This window comes from Rhamphochromis sp. 'chilingali' (genome assembly GCF_963969265.1).
Source record: "Rhamphochromis sp. 'chilingali' genome assembly, chromosome: 4".
Lineage (NCBI taxonomy): Eukaryota > Metazoa > Chordata > Actinopteri > Cichliformes > Cichlidae > Rhamphochromis > Rhamphochromis sp. 'chilingali'.
The window spans coordinates 4,257,855-4,276,594 of NC_137948.1; the positions used below are offsets into that span (position 1 = coordinate 4,257,855).

Consider the following 18,740-nt stretch of genomic DNA (forward strand, 5'->3'; position numbering starts at 1 on the left):
TAAGCAGGAACTAGAAACAAGAAACTAAAATCTTGAAAGCTAGGAAACTAACCAGGACCACAGGACTAGGAATTGTCATGAGCACGGAGGAGACACACAGCAATGAAGGTATACAAAGCAACAAAGGGCAGAGGAAAACACGGGACTTAAATACACAAGGGATTAACGAGGGAATCATTAAAGAAAACCAGAACCTGAATATTAAGAATAAAAAACACAAACACAATAATTTGGTCTGCAGTTAGCTGAAACAACTAACTGACCTTCAAAGTAAGAGAAAGGTAGTGGTGTGTAGCCTGTAACAGAGATCAACTGATCAAATTCACCATTGTTGTAGGAACTTGGCCATGCTGATGATTTAGAGGAAGACACTACTTAATTTAGTTTGGAAAGCTTGACAGAAGAGAAAATAAATATAAATAAATATCAACAGTTATTAAAGTTGCTGTATTTAATGAAAGGCCCGCTGGAATCCTGTGAATATTTTTTCCCTAATAATTATACATTTTTATTTATTCAGTAATAATTAAAATTTTCACCTGAACATACTATATTGTCAATAAAAACTTAAATGATTGGTAAAAAAAAAAAAAATGGCACCACATCCCTACAGTAGATGTGGACTAAATGGTAAAAGTGTGTTTTTGGCTCGAAGTTGAGGAAACCGCTGCTTCTCATATCAAATGACTGAATGAAGCAAACTCTGTATTGTCTTAATATCCCTCCGCCAACGTAACAGAAAACTGAACCTGCCCCACAGGTTCGATGAGTGTGCGCAGCACGTGCACGTTTGCGCGCACTCATCGAACGTCAGCTTTGTGACCTATGAAGAACCCGAGAATTCAAACTGTAGACAGACTTTTGGCGTGAAGAAGCTTCAGCGGACAATCAAATACTTGGAAATGATTAGAAAAACGTGCAGTTTGCAATTGTGCTAAACGGTAAAGACATGACAGAATTTAGTGAAGTGAACAGAAGGAAATCTGTGGAAATCGTTTCGTTGCTTCAACCGGATAAGGTAAAAAATAAATGAATAAATGAATAAATAAAAAAAACATTTCTGGATAAATTACTTTTATTCCTGATAAAATAACCTTCAGTACATTGCTCTATCAAATAATATGTGAAGTCAAATTGTTAATATACTGTATATTGTTAGTGTGACATATCACACATATATTTTTGTCTTATCAGTTGTTGGATTTCATTAGTGAACTGCAGTGCAAAGCATTTAACAGTGACGATTTTAAAATCCCATTGCAGAACATTTTGTTATTGTGTCAAAGATTCCAAAAAACCTGACTGCCTTTTCTTTCTAGATGTTGGAATTGGATTGCAGGCATTTGAAATTGCCTCTTCTGACGCTGGAAAATCTTGGAAAAATCATCACCCCCTATGTGAAAGATGTTTCAGAGGAGTAAGCAGTGCCGTAGCTCCGCAAACGCACATAACGCACACTGCGTAGGGCACCAAATGGCCGGTAGGGCACCAAAAAAATCAGGGTCGTAAAAAAAAAAAGTAAACCATATTAATACTATAAATATCATATGCATTAATATGGTTAAACAATACAAAAGCAACATAAAACAATTTTCCCGAGAAAAGGGGTGAATCTGCTTTGTGCCCTGTCTCCAGTCTCCTCCTGGTGCCCCCCCACTCCCAGTGGTCTGTTCTATAATTGGTAAACACCTGTTTGAACATGGCCTCGAAACGGCAACAGGAGTCGGGAGCGGAGAAAAGAAAGAAGAAGAGGAAGCGTGATGAAACTCAGGCGTAGCTTGCCGGTAAGGCAATGTTTAAATAATAATAATAAAAAAAGTTCATTATTGTAGCCCTTGCTTGCACGCTCATGTCCGTCAACTCTGTGATAGCTCCTGTTAGCAGTGTTCATACTGTGTTAACAAATGTTGCAAATGATTGATGTTGGGTAGTTTGTTTACGTTGTGGATATGAATATAGAATGGACTACTAAAAGCAACTCATCATGGTCACTCAATTGACGGTTTTCAGATAACGTTAGCAATCGTGACTCACGATTGCTAACGTTATCGTGATTCGTGAGACTAGCATTTCCCTCCTCAGGTTGCTAGCTGGCTAACGTCATGCATGCTACTGATTAACCTTAACTTTGGGATAGGTCAGTGATGCAGTCAAGTATTATTATCAGATTAGACAAGATTACTTTGTATGTTGCTGCATTTCAGGATATCTATAAAGACGCATATCTTATTTATGCCATTGACGTCTGAACACATAAATAGTTCTCGTCTTTCTTTAGGTTCATAGATCAAGGGCGACATCTGTTGGTGAAACTGTAATATGAAACCTATATCTTCCAGTAATATAGATTTCCTACTTGCGCATTTATATCAAATTATGTACAGCATGTTTATATTGCCATTTGCCATTATGAAAATCTATACATGTAAAATATAGTTAGTAATTTTTAAATGTACCAGTGACTTACTTAATTTATTAGTCTTATAATGCAATCTTTCGTAGGCCTACTGTAGATTCAAAATTGTATTTCTGTAAAATCCCTGAATATTTTCTCTTGTATGCAGGGTCAATGCTTAAATATGTTCAAGGAGGATCTCAAGGACAGGATGAACCATCCAGTAGTAGTGCCATCCCTGGACATCAACCACCAGCCATTGTAGACCCTGCAACAATCCCTAGCCAAGAAGAACAAGAACCATCAACCACCAGTTCAGGTACAGTTCCATACACAAGTACCACTGAGAGTCCTGTCACTGAGAGACTATCAGAAAGTGACACTGTGGAGACATGTGTGCCCCCTTCAACCGATCCTGCTCTTTGGCCAGCTCACATTGTAGATGCTGATCGTGTTGAAATTGTGCGGAGAGGTCCTTTTAATGTCAGCTCTGATTTTAATTTTCCAAAGGGGCCTGATGGAAGAGCATTTCACACTAGCCTTAAGTTCAAAATTCTTCCCAATGGAGAAAAGGTTCACCGGAGCTGGTTAGTGTACTCACCGCAGAACAATGCTGTGTTCTGCTTTGCATGTAAGCTTTTCAGTGTGAAGGATATAAAGCTGAGTACAGAGGGCTTCAGTGACTGGTCGAACATCAACATCCGTTTGAGGGGTCATGAGTGTAGCCAAGACCACATACAGTGCATGCTTAAGTGGAGAGAACTGGACACACGGCTAAAGAAAAGCATGGCAATAGATCAACAGGAGTTGACCTTACTAGAGGCAGAAAGGAAAAAGTGGCGAGAGATTCTCAAACGATTACTCTCAATAACTCTCTCACTGGCTTCCAGAAATTTGTCTTTTAGGGGCTCTTCTGACTGTCTTTATGAGCCGGACAATGGCAACTTCTTGAAGGAAGTAGAGCTTATGGCAACATATGACCTTGTAATGGCAAATCACTTGGCCAACATAAAAGATGAAGGTTCCCACACACATTACCTCAGCCCTGAGACACAGAACGAACTAATTCAGATTATCTCTTCAGAAACATTCCGCGCCATTGTGAAGCAAATCCAGTTGGCAAAATACTTCTCCATCATTCTTGACTGTACTCCAGATGTGAGTCACACTGAACAAATGTCAGTCATAGTACGCATTGTTTGTTTCCAAGCACAACCAGATATTAAAGAATACTTTCTTGGCTATATAAATGTGGAGCAAACAACTGGCCTTAACCTGTCCAATGTTGTCCTTGACAAGTTGAAGGAGCTTGGCATTCCATTTGAAAACTGTCGAGGACAGGCCTATGACAATGGGGCCAACATGAAGGGGAAGAAGCAAGGTGTTCAGGCCAGACTGCTACAATTAAACCCGAGAGCATTGTTTGTGCCTTGTGGAGCTCACACGATGAATCTGGTCATAGCTGATGCTGCCAAGTCCTCTCCAGATGCAACTGGCTACTTTGGGTATTTGCAGAAGTTGTTCAATTTCTTTTCCAGTGCCACCCAGCGATGGGCCATTTTAACAAAACATGTGAAATTGACACTTAAATCTTGGAGTGACGTTAGATGGGAAAGCAGGCTTCAAAGTGTAACTGCTGTCCGGAGTCAGACAAAAGAAGTGAGGGATGCTCTCCTGGAGGCCAGAGAAGCTGTAAGTGATGCAGTCGCAAAGGTGGAGGCTCAAGTGCTTGCTGAGGAAGTAGCCTCATTTCGATTTTTGATTTGCTCCATCGTGTGGTGTGAACTTCTTACAATCACAAACCAGGTGAACAAGTTACTACAGTCCAGCTCCATGCAGCTCGATGTTGCTGTCAGGCTCATTGACACTGCCAAAAGTAACCTCTCTAAATACAGACAGTCTGGGTTTGATGAGGCTGTGTCAGCTGCCAAAGAACTCTGTGAGGCCCTGAACATAGAACCACAGTTGAAGGAGAAAAGGCTCAGGAGCACAAAAAGGCAGTTTGCATATGAAGCTGTTGATGAGCCCCTCCATGATGCCCTTAAAAAGCTTGAGGTCACATTTTTCAATTGTGTTGTGGACTCTGCTTTAATCTCCCTACAGGAGAGGTTTGAGACCATGAATCAAGTGAAGGAGAAATATGGAGTGCTGCTTGATTTCAGCAAAGTGAATGGGATGTCCAAGGAGGATTTAAAAAAACACTGCACTGAAGTACAGAAGACACTGACAGATAAGGGAGTAGCTGACATTGATGGACCTGAGATGATGCAGGAAATCATCAACCTTCCTCAGCTGCCACCACAGACGTCTGCTTTGGAAATGCTGTCATTTTTACATGACAATCAGCTTCAAGAGGTATATCCCAATCTGTGGATTGCTCTGCGTATTGCACTGACCCTGCCTGTCACAGTTGCCTCTGCTGAGCGAAGCTTTTCAAAGCTCAAACTCATTAAAACGTACCTGCGTTCATCAATGGGGCAGGAACGTTTAAGTGGTCTGGCTGTTATCAGCATCAATGGTGACGTGGCTCAGAAGCTATCATATGATGACCTTATAGCTGATTTTGCAACCAGAAAATGCAGGCGTGTGCCTCTCTAGGCCCTAGAGAGGCACACCACGCCTGCATTTTCTGGTTGTCAGAGTATGCCCTAGAGTCTAGGGCATACTCTGACAACGAATTGTAAAAATGTTTAACATAGTTACTTAAGGAATGTGGCTTTTGTGTTCAAATTCTTATTTTTCTTATTTAAGTTTCTTATTTAAATTCTATTGTGAAACTATTTGTAAATATATTAATAATAATACTATTATATTATATATATTATTTTTTTATAAAAAAAATTACACATTATTGCCAGGCTCTTTGTTCTTGTTCCAATGTTCAATTTTTGTTTCAGTATTTATTTGTAACAGTATTTTTAACCTCCTTTAACCTTATTTATTTGTTTAACTGTCATGTTTGTTGTTATTTAATTAAACAAATTCCACTGAGAAATTCAAAAGTATTAATGTTTTTTTTTGTTTTTTTTCAGTGGCGGGGGGGCACCATAAAGCATTTGTGCTTAGGGCACCCAAATGGCTAGCAACGGCCCTGGGAGTAAGTCACACATTTAAAGCCATCAAGCTTACAAGCAGCAAAAATGATCACTAATACACACATATACTCTGGTTAAATGTTTGTTTTCTCAACTATTTATCTTTTTTTCATCTTTTAGTCAGTGGGCGTCTTTAGCCGATGGTGACCCTGGATCAAAAGCTGTCATTCTGTTGTCCAACATGTGCCATGCGATTATAGAAGAAATTAGCGCCTTGGTCCTGGAGGTTGTAGAACCTCAGGTTCTTGCCAAGGGGCACAATCATGCATGTGGAGATAAGGTAAGTTTGCAGGATGGCTGCAGCTGCTGCAGAGTAACAGAAAATAATATTCAAGCCAGCTTCAGAAACACCCTTCATCATTGTTTTGGTGAAGCCCTGTCCACGGCACAAGGTAAGTCCCACAACTTGGATATATTAGTAAAGCTGTTTTCAGCAGAAATTACTAAAAGAGTCAACACGTCGCTGGCTCGTATCACAGGGCCAGCTCCTACCCCACAAACCCATGACTCAGTGACAGGTATGAGCATTATACAAATGGTGTATAATGTGACTGAGAGTTTTAAATGCATCTTGAATGTCAGCAGAAAAATCACAGACAAGGCATCTGACAGCATGACATGCTCAGACTCTAACTGTAAGCAGACCTGCTGTCTAGATGTGGAGGAGGAGGAAGATGCAGAAATCCCACAAATAAGTGACTGTTCCTTAGAGAATTCATTGTGCACGGATAATCTGAGTCCTCCTCCAACTCCAGAGCTCCCTAAGTATTCAGAAACATTTGTCCCTTCAGCATTGATTTTAGCCTACCAGGAGAATTCTTCACCAAGTCTGGAGTCTCCTGACTGTCCAGTCAACATGACCTTTCTTACTGTGCTTCTTGCTAAGTTGGTCGACCATATTGCATCAAAAACCAGAACATCCATACTAAACGTGGACCTGATTCAATTAATGGGTGGTGTAACAATGAGGGCTGAAAAAGAACTGGATTCCATTCCCCCACCAAGTGTTGAAAACCTGCACATCCCCATCTATAAAAAGCTGTGCAAGGAGTTTGGATCCAAATACTTGTTGCAGGCTGCCATGGAATCTGGTGACGAAGCATTTGAGATTGCTGTTTCAGAGGTTTTAGTGTCACAGCTCCAGAAATCTTTAGTAAGGTCAAAGAATTCTGGGATGATATGGAGAGTTGTCAAGGATGGTAAACTTTCTCCAGTGCGTGAGATTCCAACACCAGAGTCCCCCAGTGAAGAAAGTAATGAACAAAAAATACCCCTGCCTTCAAGCACATCACCAGCCAGTACTCTCAAGAAGAGTACTGGCTGGTTTTCTCGTCTTTTCAACACGCTCAATAGAGCCCTGGACAGTGACATTCACAGACTTGACTATACAGTGACAAACCCACCCGTCTGGACAAACCCTGTTCTGTAATTTCTATCTTGAAAACTGATCTGAGGCTCATTTCTCAAGATAAGAAAAAATGCAATGTAGGGCTTGTTAACTCATTCACTGCCAGCCATTGGCAGTGAATGAGTTAAACCCATTGACTCATTCACTGCAATTGACGGCTATAGACGTCAATGGCAGTGAATGAGTTAAAATACCTCTTAGAAAGTTAAGTTAACAAAGGAGATCTGGAATTTTAAAAAGACCTACAAACAATCATCTTTTCAAAAGTTGGGACATGTGCAACTATTTAAAAATAGTGCACAGATAATGATTTTTGGACACATAAGCTGTAATCTTAAATGTAATACATTGGATAATTGAAAAAATGCTAATTTGCTTTCCTCAAAACACAAGGTAAGACAAGAGTACACTCACCATGTGTCTGTCACTGGCCAGTTGTTAATGTCTGACTGTGTCCATCCTAAATTAGCTCAGCTTGTTTAAACTAGTGTCCAGAATACTTTTGTGATCTGAATGAATGTACCAACTTTTTGGAAAGATGGTTCTCTTTTCCATCACCCCCAACCGGTCGCGGCAGATGGCCCCGCCCCTTCCTGAACCTGGTTCTGCCGGTTTCTTCCTGTTAAAAGGGAGTTTTTCCTTCCCGCTGTCGCCACGTGCTTGTTCATAGGGGATCATCTGATTGTTGGAGGGCTTTTTTGTAGGGTCTTTGCCTATGGTGCTATATCTCTATAACATCGTACTGAATTCTAAGCACCATAGTGGTTCTGTGGGTGATCATCAGAGGAAGGTTTAGGAGTATTTTGCTCCCTCAGCCGCTCTCTGGGGTTCATCCTGTGTTCTTGGCTTTCCTCCAGATTCTCCTATTGGAAATTCCAAATTTATTACAAAAAACAATTGGAAAATAAAAGACAACAACAACTGAAAAATAACTTGGATCTGTTTTTTTCTTTCTGACTATTTTTAAAGCTTTTAGGCTGCATGTTTTAATTACTGTGAGGATAGGCTCTGATTTCAGTGGAGATTCAGTTTGCTCAGCATCACAAACATGCTTGTAGACGTTTTTTTCACCATTTCACAATTATTCTGTTTGTTGTTAATTAAAAAAGTAAATAATAATCTAACAGTTATAGCAGTATTGTGCAAAAGTCTTGAACTACCCCATTTTTTAATAGCAACATAAACACACATACATAGTTACAATGCTATTATGATACATTGTGAGACACCATTGTGATCTGACATTCCATCCTATACTATGACATTGTCTTTGGTGCTCAGCTGAACTGTCAATGGTACACGATTGAGGAATTTATATAAAAATATTTGCTTATAACTTATAAATGTTGGCACTCACAGTGGCCTAGGCATTGTTTAGTTAAAGTTTCATCTAGATTGGGTCACTTGTCTTGGAGGAAATAGGGAACATACAAACATATAAGGCTAAAATATGTTTTGAGACTACAGACAGAATTTTTGGGTCGAGAATTGCTTTAAAAGCTTTTTTAATAGTAAAAGACGACATGGTTTAGTCAAACAGTTTTGTAAGGATTATAACTAAACACTAGATGGAGACAAACACAAACTGAACTATATGCCAGACACTGGTTTTATTAAAGTAAATGAAATTTAATACCGCGAAACTTCACATTTATTTGTTAACTAAAACACGGTTTAATTAGTGTCTAAACAACCTTAAAGTTTTGCAATGAGTTTTGGAAAAGAAGACAGCAAGATGAACATTATGAACAATATTTATGCTAATAAGATATAATGTACTTTATGTAACTGCCACTGAAGGATGTCAGAGAGGAATACCTCAGGATCTTCCAAACTCCAGGGATGCGTGCCAAAGCTCTGATGAAGATGATGGTATGACAGAGTTCAGACAGCAGTTCTGATAATAAGAATGTCTAATACACCTCTTCCTGCAGACAATGTTCCCTCTCACTTTTCATATGTCTGAGCAAACACACAAACTCCCTGAGCGGTTGATGGACCTGATGGGCCTGGGTCAGGGCTCATGCATTGTTCTTGGGTTTAATGAATATTATAATTTCTATCTGACTATGTGGATTGTTTATTGTTGTTGTTGGTGTGATCTGCTCCTGGTCCCTTGTTTCCCTGTCTCTGTGTTTGGGTGTGTGTGTTGCGGTGTGTGAGTTTTGCTGCCATACCAGGCCTGGAGAGTCTTCAGCCTTTGAGCCAGACACACCTGGTGTAATCAGCCACCTGTTGCCGATCGTCAAGGAAACACTACTCAAGAGAGGATCGGAGAGGCAGCCAGCGCGGGATTGTTAAACTAGGAACATAGTCAGTGCTCCTGCTCACAGTTACTGTGGTCGCTGAACTTCTCCTGTTGGAATGGTTAAAGTGTTTTTGTCGGCCGGTGGATGGGACGGTACTCACTGTGGACTCTCTCGTTTCCAGGTGGATTGTGGAAACGTGTGGCGGGAGCAGCACACTGTTGTACAAAGGCACCGAGGAGGACTAAACACTTACCACAGATCACGGCACGGGGATTAGGAACGAGCGCTCAGAGAACACAGACGCTGTGGATTGTTGGCACTGTTTTATAGTTTCTTTTCATTGTAAATAAACGCACCATCTCCATTCAGAAAGTCCTGCATTTGGGTCCTACTTTCCCCGCACTGTGACAGGACCACTGTGAGCAACATCACACGTGTGCACTGTGGTCTCGCCAGCATCGCATCCATGCAAGTTACATAGTTTATCAAAAGAATCAAATTACAGCATTTACATTTCTGTTAGAATGTTTTAATTAAGTTCTTTAGCCCACTGACAGTGAAAATGACAAAGGTCTTCTTCATGACCTGTAGTATGTTAATGCTATTGGAAGTATAAATATTTAATTTTAGCTAAGGCAAAACATGAACTGCCAACCAAACCAACTATAAACTCCAATTTTGAAAACACAATTAACATTTTTAATGTAAAGCTCTGACTTGTATTATGAGTATGAGCCAGTGTGTGAAGCTCCTGCTGTGGTCTGTGGGAGAGTCCTGTAACTCTTTGTCTGCAAAATACAGTAAGTAATGACATGATTATTTGCATTTCTACTACTCATAAAGTAGCGACAGTATTTAATGATCAATATCCATAAATGAAATTTATAAATAAATGACACTAGATGAGCACAAATCCAACTGAGAACTTAAATTTCACCTTATTTTTCCTGTGTGTCCTTCTCACTTCTCCAGTGGCTGCACTTTGTTGTTCCTGTTCTGGAGGAATTGAGACATGTGCACCTTTTAGAGATAAAATTTTGTTCACATTAAAACTTTCACATTTACATAGTGACATGTGTACTGTTGCACAAGCATGTGATACTGTGAAAATTCAATTAACTCTGCAGAATACATAATTACACAGTTTTTTCACCTTAATTTTCCCGTCTGCCCTTCTCACGTGGTTGTATGCATCGTCCAAGTTGATGGCCTCATCTGCTTGCAGGTTTGACTTTATGCGCATCAGCAGGTCCAAATGGTCCACTTCAAGACGATTCCTGGAATCTGTTTTCATACGATTCATTAAACCAGGGGTGTCAAACTCAAATACACAGTGGGCCAAAATTCAAAACTGGAACAAAGTCGCGGGCTAACGTTAATATTTATTGAAATATATTTATTCCTCCAGATATAAGAATGAATCTTTTCTTATGGACTCAAACACGTTTTGCTGAAAAACTGAATATGGAACAAGCAAAGCTTAATACTAAACAATATATATATTAGCTGTATAATACCAGTAGGCCAGCTCTGATAGTAATTTGGTATGGCTTCGCGGGCCAAATGTAAGTAGGCTGTGGGCCAAATTTGGCCCGCGGGCCAGAGTTTGACACCTATGCATTAAACTAAAGCCTCTTTCCGAAGGGCCAGCTCTGTTCTAGGATGCCCTCTGGACCCAGTGGAGGTGGTGAGTGACAGGAGAACGGCGGCTAAGCTGTCATCCCTGATGGACAACATCTCCCACCCCATGCAGCAGACTGTGACAGCACTGAGCAGCTCCTTCAGTGGGAGACTGCGGCACCCACGGTGTGGGACGGAGAGATTTCGCAGGTCTTTCCTCCCCACTGCTGTCAGACTCCATAATAAAGACTTTAACTGATCAAGCACACACATCCATACATATGCAATAATACTAAGTGCAATAATCCTTTCTGTCATCGTTGTATTTTTACTCAGTTGTATATAGTATTTGTATTTGTATTCTATTTTTATCTTATTGTATATTTATTTTATTCTACTGTATATAGTATTTTATTTTATTCTATTCTGTACAGTTGTGTACTGTATTTATTCTTATTGTATTCTAATTTTTGCCTCATAACTTTTGCACTGTCCACTTCCTGCTGTGACAAAACAAATTTCCCACGTGTGGGACTAATAAAGGTTATCTTATCTTATCTTATCTTTCGCAATCTGCACTGGATGCTTGAAATGTAGCACAAATCTACAAGCTGTGAGATGTGTTTTAGCTCTTTACATTTTAGTGTTGCAGCCACCATATCTGAGAATGTGCTGATTGACCTGAGTTTAAGTTTTTGCCTCATTATGTACTTGAATTCAGCATATTCACTGTCACTGACCTCCACAAAATGTGGGTGGTGGAGAATTGCCTCATACTTCTTTGCCAGTGTGGCAATGTCTGCTGCTCCATACTCAGAGCTGATGTCTGAGCTCAATGCCTCAATGTCAAATGCAAACCACTCCATTAATTTATCCTCTGAAAAACGAGCACCCAAGTGATCGTAGAGGTTACGAATCAAACGAGTAATCTCACCGGTATTTCTGCCATCAGCTGATGAGGCCCTCATTGCCTCTCTGACACGGTCACTCCACTTAACATCCTTTACCTCTGTTGAGTATTGGGAACGCAACTTCACAATCTTTGCTCTTGCAAAGCAGAGCTCTTCCATCACAGTCAGGTTGCATTTTTGAAAAGAAAGACAGGTCTGCCAGCTCACGCAAAACATCTCAGAGAGCGGTAAGAGTAACCTTGACGTTTGAATTGGTTACCTTTTTGTAACAGTAACTTGCCACTGGATCTCTTTTATCACTGGATTCTGTCTTGCAGTAGACAGCCATCGCACTTTGTACAGAGGCCTGAATGACTTTGACAGTGTATCCTCATCAAGAATCTTTGCTAGGTCTTCTGATTTTCTCCTGTTTACTGTGGATCTAGAGAAAGTGAAATGAACTGTTCCACATCACGCATCAAAGGTACATCTTTCGACGCATCATCAAAGTCCTCTCTATGGACCACACAGTGTTGTTCAGTGAGTTGTGGTATTTGCCGATTTAATAAAGCTGCAAATCCGTTGTGCTTTCCTCGCATTACTGAGGCACCATCAGAGGTCAGCATCACCATTCTCTGCATGTCTAGTTCATGCTTGGTGTAAAACTGAGTTATTGCCTGCACATTATCCTGAAAGGTGCATGTTGTCAGCTGGATGATGCCACCAAACAGTTTTATAGTTGACGTTATTTTCCTCCCTGTATTTAATATACAGGACTAGTATTCTGTGCACTGTTATGTCTGTGCTCTCATCTATGATCAGGGTGTGCCAAGGTGCATTTTTAACTTTACACATCATCTCATTCTGCACTGTTTGATTCATTGAATTCACAAACTCAAAGGCATCATTTTTGCTTCGCCAGCTTTCTGGTATACTCATATACTTTGCCATGTGATTGTGAATTTGTTGAACCGATAGCATAGAATAATTCATGTTGATGGCATGTAGTAGAATATTGTTGATGAGAACTTTAACTTGCTCGGGGTTGGATTTCTTTACAGCTTGTTCCTGTTCTCTCGGTCTTTGGCGCTCTCCTCCAACAATGTACCCCATCCCCATCTTACACTTCTAACTGCTTTCTAATGACTTTTGTGCTGTCCACACTTTCCCCCCGAAAACTCGCTTGCTATTTTGGCCTCGCAACATGTTTTGCAGAGCGGGCCTTTCTCGCTCGAAAAAGAAAAAAATCTCACCCAGTTTTTTCTTCTGTTTGCAAAACCATCTTAAAAGAATTGCATTGCTTTTTTACTTTGGCTTGGTGAGGGCATGTGCCACTGCCTCTTCGTTTTGCCATTATTTTAAAAGGTCAACATAAGCACCACATCGGCCACACCACTTACCTAGCTAAAACACCGGTGGCGGCACATAAAGATGCTACCGCGGTAAAGTGAGCCGTCATTTGTGAGCCGCGGTCAAGCCAGCCGCCTCTTATCCGCCGCATAAATTTCCTTGCGCTTTTACACCAGTCTTTACGGTAGCGCCTTTTCGCTTTATGTGCCGATTGAAAGCCTATACCCGCGCGCACGTGCACGCGCGTGAACAGTCGCACGCGCATGCGCGCACACAAATTACAATGAAACAGCCCGATACAGTCAATACAATTATGGAAATGTCAGAAATTCATTAAAAATCATCCTGAGTAGTTGAGGTCCAACTTTCAACACATCCCTCCTCTGGGACACCTACTGTACCTGTGTGCCAAGTTTCAGCCAGATTTACTGTAGAATTCCTCAGAAATTAAAGGGTACTTATATCCAATGCAATATAGCCAATACAATAGAATTATGTCAATTTTCAAAAATTCATTAAAAATCATCCTTAGTAGTTGAGGTTTCAACCCTTTTTCTAGTCAGTGGGTGTGTGGGCAGACAACTCTGGCTTGTCACCCAGTTGGATTTCCTGGTATTTGTATGATGGCACTATCTACAAATCAGGACACATTAACTATGATATTTAAAAAATGACATGATGACATAGTCCTTGGTCAGTTTACCAAGCATTTCTCAGTTTTGTTCTTTATAGTTCTGTTCATCATATCATTGTTTGTGAGTCCTGGATTATTTGATGATATGTTTACATTATGTATTCTTTTGTTTTCAGTTCCATATTGCTTTTAAGTGTAGTTCTTTTTCAGCATTCCACAAGTGGATGGAAGACTTGTGAAAACACTCTAGTGTTAAAGCCAGTCTTGTCTTCATGTCTGTTTATGGTTTTGTCTGTGTCAAGCTCGTGTATCTTAGGTCTGTGTTTTAGTTTGGTGGCCTCTTGTCTCTTTCTTGTGTTGAGTCTTACGTCCACTGTCTTCTTATTCCCAATGTATCCCTGCTGTGTTACACAGCTGTCTCCAATTCCCCTAATCGCCATCCTATTTATACATTTTGCCAATCTCCCGGTCTGAAGTACTCGATTCTATTCTATTCTATTTATACAGGGAGTGCAGAATTATTAGGCAAGTTGAATTTTTGAGGAATAATTTTATTATTGAACAACAACCATGTTCTCAATGAACCCAAAAAACTCATTAATATCAAAGCTGAATGTTTTTGGAAGTAGTTTTTAGTTTGTTTTTAGTTTTAGCTATTTTAGGGGGATATCTGTGTGTGCAGGTGACTATTACTGTGCATAATTATTAGGCAACTTAACAAAAAACAAATATATACCCATTTCAATTATTTCTTTTTACCAGTGAAACCAATATAACATCTCCACATTCACAAATATACATTTCTGACATTCAAAAACAAAACAAAAACAAATCAGCGACCAATATAGCCACCTTTCTTTGCAAGGACACTCAAAAGCCTGCCATCCATGGATTCTGTCAGTGTTTTGATCTGTTCACCATCAACATTGCGTGCAGCAGCAACCACAGCCTCCCAGACACTGTTCAGAGAGGTGTACTGTTTTCCCTCCTTGTAAATCTCACATTTGATGATGGACCACAGGTTCTCAATGGGGTTCAGATCAGGTGAACAAGGAGGCCATGTCATTAGTTTTTCTTCTTTTATACCCTTTCTTGCCAGCCACGCTGTGGAGTACTTGGACGCGTGTGATGGAGCAATGTCCTGCATGATAATCATGTTTTTCTTGAAGGATGCAGACTTCTTCCTGTACCACTGCTTGAAGAAGGTGTCTTCCAGAAACTGGCAGTAGGACTGGGAGTTGAGCTTGACTCCATCCTCAACCCGAAAAGGCCCCACAAGCTCATCTTTGATGATACCAGCCCAAACCAGTACTCCACCTCCACCTTGCTGGCGTCTGAGTTGGACTGGAGCTCTCTGCCCTTTACCAATCCAGCCACGGGCCCATCCATCTGGCCCATCAAGACTCACTCTCATTTCATCAGTCCATAAAACCTTAGAAAAACCAGTCTTGAGATGTTTCTTGGCCCAGTCTTGACGTTTCAGCTTGTGTGTCTTGTTCAGTGGTGGTCGTCTTTCAGCCTTTCTTACCTTGGCCATGTCTCTGAGTATTGCACACCTTGTGCTTTTGGGCACTCCAGTGATGTTGCAGCTCTGAAATATGGCCAAACTGGTGGCAAGTGGCATCTTGGCAGCTGCACGCTTGACTCTTCTCAGTTCATGGGCAGTTATTTTGCGCCTTGGTTTTTCCACACGCTTCTTGCGACCCTGTTGACTATTTTGAATGAAACGCTTGATTGTTCAATGATCACGCTTCAGAAGCTTTGCAATTTTGAGACTGCTGCATCCCTCTGCAAGATATCTCACTATTTTTGACTTTTCTAAGCCTGTCAAGTCCTTCTTTTGACCCGTTTTGCCAGCCTAGGCTTATTGCAGCACAAATAAGGGAAGATTCAGGGGCACCTGATCCACTATAACTGTATTATTTGTCAAAACTGAGGGTGTTAATGCTAATCTCAAAAGCAGAGATGGGTGTTTGTCTTCTGAATTAATTTAGAATAGAATAGAATTCAACTTTATTGTCATTGCACATGTCACAGGTACAAGGCAAGAAAATGCAGTTTGCATCCATCCAGAAGTGCTTTAGCCATGATATAGATATATTAGAATATATATTAGCAATAATATAGGTATGTAAGTATATTACAGAAATGGGTCTATTATGGTATGTTACAATGTACACGGTATGAAGTATGTTATGAATATGCTATAACTATAAGTATAGTTACAGGCTGTAGTGAGTACAAACTATGTACAGGCTATGAACAGGATATAAATATAAAAAACTATACAGAATATGAAATAAAAAAAACTATACAGAATATGAGATATACAGCTATACAGAAATGTGAACTATGCAGATTATAAACAGTTGTAGAATTAAAAATGATCGTATTGTACAGAATGATGTGAGCTGCATCCACAGAAGAGAGGTCTAAGAGATGAAGACTCTGATTACCGTTCAACCTTAAAATTCTATAGGAACCACAAGTACACCTAATATTCCAAAATTAAAATCTGGATTTCAGAGCGAGTCAGTGAAGAAAAGCAAATATGCTGTCTCTTTATAGTCCCTGTCATGACTCTCTCAGCAGCACTTTTGATCCATCAATATTAAACAATTATTGATGCAGCAGATTGAGATGAAACCTGGCCCAGAGGTACAGTAGGTGTCCCAGAGAAGGAATCTGTTGAAAGTTGGACCTCAACTACTCAGGATGATTTTTAATGAATTTTTGAAAATTGACATAATTATATTGTATTGACTGTATTGAATTGAATATAAGTTTCCTTTAATTTCTGACAAATTCTACAGTAAATCTGGATGAAACTTGGCACACAGGTACAGTAGGTGTCCCAGAGAAGGGATGTGTTGAAAGTTGGACATCAACTACTCAGGATGATTTTTAATGAATTTTTATACAAAGCGAAAAGGCGCTACCGTAAAGACTGGTGTAAAAGCGCAAGGAAATTTATGCTGCGGATAGGAGGCGGCTGGCTTGACCGCGGCTCACAAATGACGGCTCACTTTACCGCGTTAAGATGCTGTCATAGCCCGTCAATGACTTTGATTAGCTGCGTACATACGTATGCGAATCGCATCCTTGGCTGGAGCAGCCAGTCACCCGTCACTCACTGACTCGCACTGCAAAATAGTACAGAATGAATTGTTATGTGTTCATTTTATTGTCGATTCAGTGCAGATTTTCTGTGCGTGGAGACTGTGTCAGCCGTGCGCAACTGAGCGCGTGGGCAACGTAAAGGGAGCAGTGCCTGGAGACATCTTTTGTGGCATCTAGATGATATCAGAAGTGGTGTGGATTTTATTCTTTTAACAGTTGCTAACTTGGCCCATGTTTATTCTGATATTAGCTTTGATTAGCATTTTCTGTTAACCTAGAAGTCATTTGGATGATGTCCATCAGCATGAATGTTCTCATCTGCCAAGAAATCTGCTCCAAACGCAAGTGCTGCCTTCCTCTACCCGTACCTGAGTTGTTTGTTGACCTTCTTTGTTAAATCTGTGAAATGCTGAAACTACAAATAAACTAGTGCACTTTTTTGTTCCTCGCATTCCTCTATCTTTGAGTCAAATGTTTAGTGCTGTTTGTACTTAGTTCTGGAGCTGTCAGTAAGAAACTAACATGGTGACTCATTACGGGTCAGCGAACTTTATAGACATTTACACTTAGGAGTGTACTCACTTTTGTTGCCAGCGATTTAGGCAATAATGGCTGCGTGTTGAGTTATTTAGAGGGGACAGCAAATTTACAATGTTGTACAAGCTGTACACTGACTACTTTACATTGTATCAAAGTGTCATATCTTCAATTGTCCCATGAAAAGATATAACAAAATATTTTAAAAAATGTGAGGGGTGTTCTCACTTTTGTGAGATACTGTATATATAATGTTTATCTGGTTAAATTCAGTATAGTTCCTACAACAGTTTTCATTATAAAATATGTTCATCTACAACCCTTAATATGTGTGTGTGTGTGTGTGTGTGTGTGTGTGTGTGTGTGTGTGTGTGTGTGTGTGTGTGTGTGTGTGTGTGTGTGTGTGTGTGTGTGTGTGTGTGTGTGTGTGTGGCACCAGAGGGAGTGTTCGCCCAGGGCACCAAAGGGGCTAGGACCATCTCTGCCCCCACAGATCGAACTACAGTCATGCTTCTGGTTTTCACTGTAACTCACTGCCACAAGGTGGAACCAAGTACCAACAAACTGTAAAGAAAAGAAAGACTCACCCCACTGGTGCAATGACGAACTCTAGTGGAAATTACTTATTTGAGAAAACAATGATTAGAGCTGTTAGGCTTGATTTCATACAACACACTCAAACTGAGGCGATTGCACCACTTTGTGAATATTTTATTTGAATCATAATAAAAATGGGTATTTTTTTTACTCTAGTAGAGCTTCAGAGAATAAATGCCAAACACACTGAAGCTAAACATGTTGGACCAGAACCCTTTAACTGGGCTTTTTCACATATTTGACACCCATTTGTTTGTATCATAATGTAAAGTCACAACTGTAGTAGCTGGCAGCAGGGGCTTTACTCATTTTGGCAAATGAGATAAACAATAAAAATACTGTACAGGAAGGTGGAGTCTGAATCCACAAGTGTACAAAGCTGTATAAAAGATCAATTAAACTTTTATTTAACACATGTTATTATTAATATTATATTAATATCATTCTTAAACATCATCGTTACATTCGGCGCCAGTGAAATGTTGATGCCCCTGAAGGTGACATTTATCCACCGTGTTCATACAACCATTTCCTCCCCTAACCTAACATTCACACACACTTCAGTCGATGTATCAGGGCAAACTAGGGGTCATGCCCGAGGATGCTCTGACATGCAAAAGAAACCAGAGATCAAACCACAGACAAGTTCATTAGCAGGCGACCCGCTCTACCTCCTGAACCACGGCTAAATGCCGAGATTTCAAGATAGGTAAGAAGGTCGGGATATTTATATAAAACATACCTTTAAAATAAAGAATATGGAGGATGCTGTTTTGAAAATCTATATTTTTTTGATGGTGGGAAATTACAAATCAACATGAAATTAAAAATGATTAAGTCAAAAA

At 40.1% G+C, this 18,740-nt stretch overlaps 1 long non-coding RNA gene across 2 annotated transcripts; it reads left to right on the forward strand.

The window, feature by feature from the left end:
• Positions 1 to 808: 808 nt before the first annotated feature.
• LOC308396134 lies at positions 809 to 11,307 on the forward strand. 2 transcript variants are annotated; one of them, XR_013971514.1, is made up of 7 exons: positions 809 to 1,018; positions 1,320 to 1,480; positions 1,636 to 1,784; positions 2,565 to 2,714; positions 4,499 to 5,492; positions 5,611 to 9,211; positions 9,329 to 11,307. It is a non-coding gene; the product is annotated as an uncharacterized lncRNA (long non-coding RNA). The 2 variants fall into 2 exon arrangements; XR_013971513.1 differs by having other exon boundaries at positions 1,320 to 1,784.
• Positions 11,308 to 18,740: the final 7,433 nt, after the last annotated feature.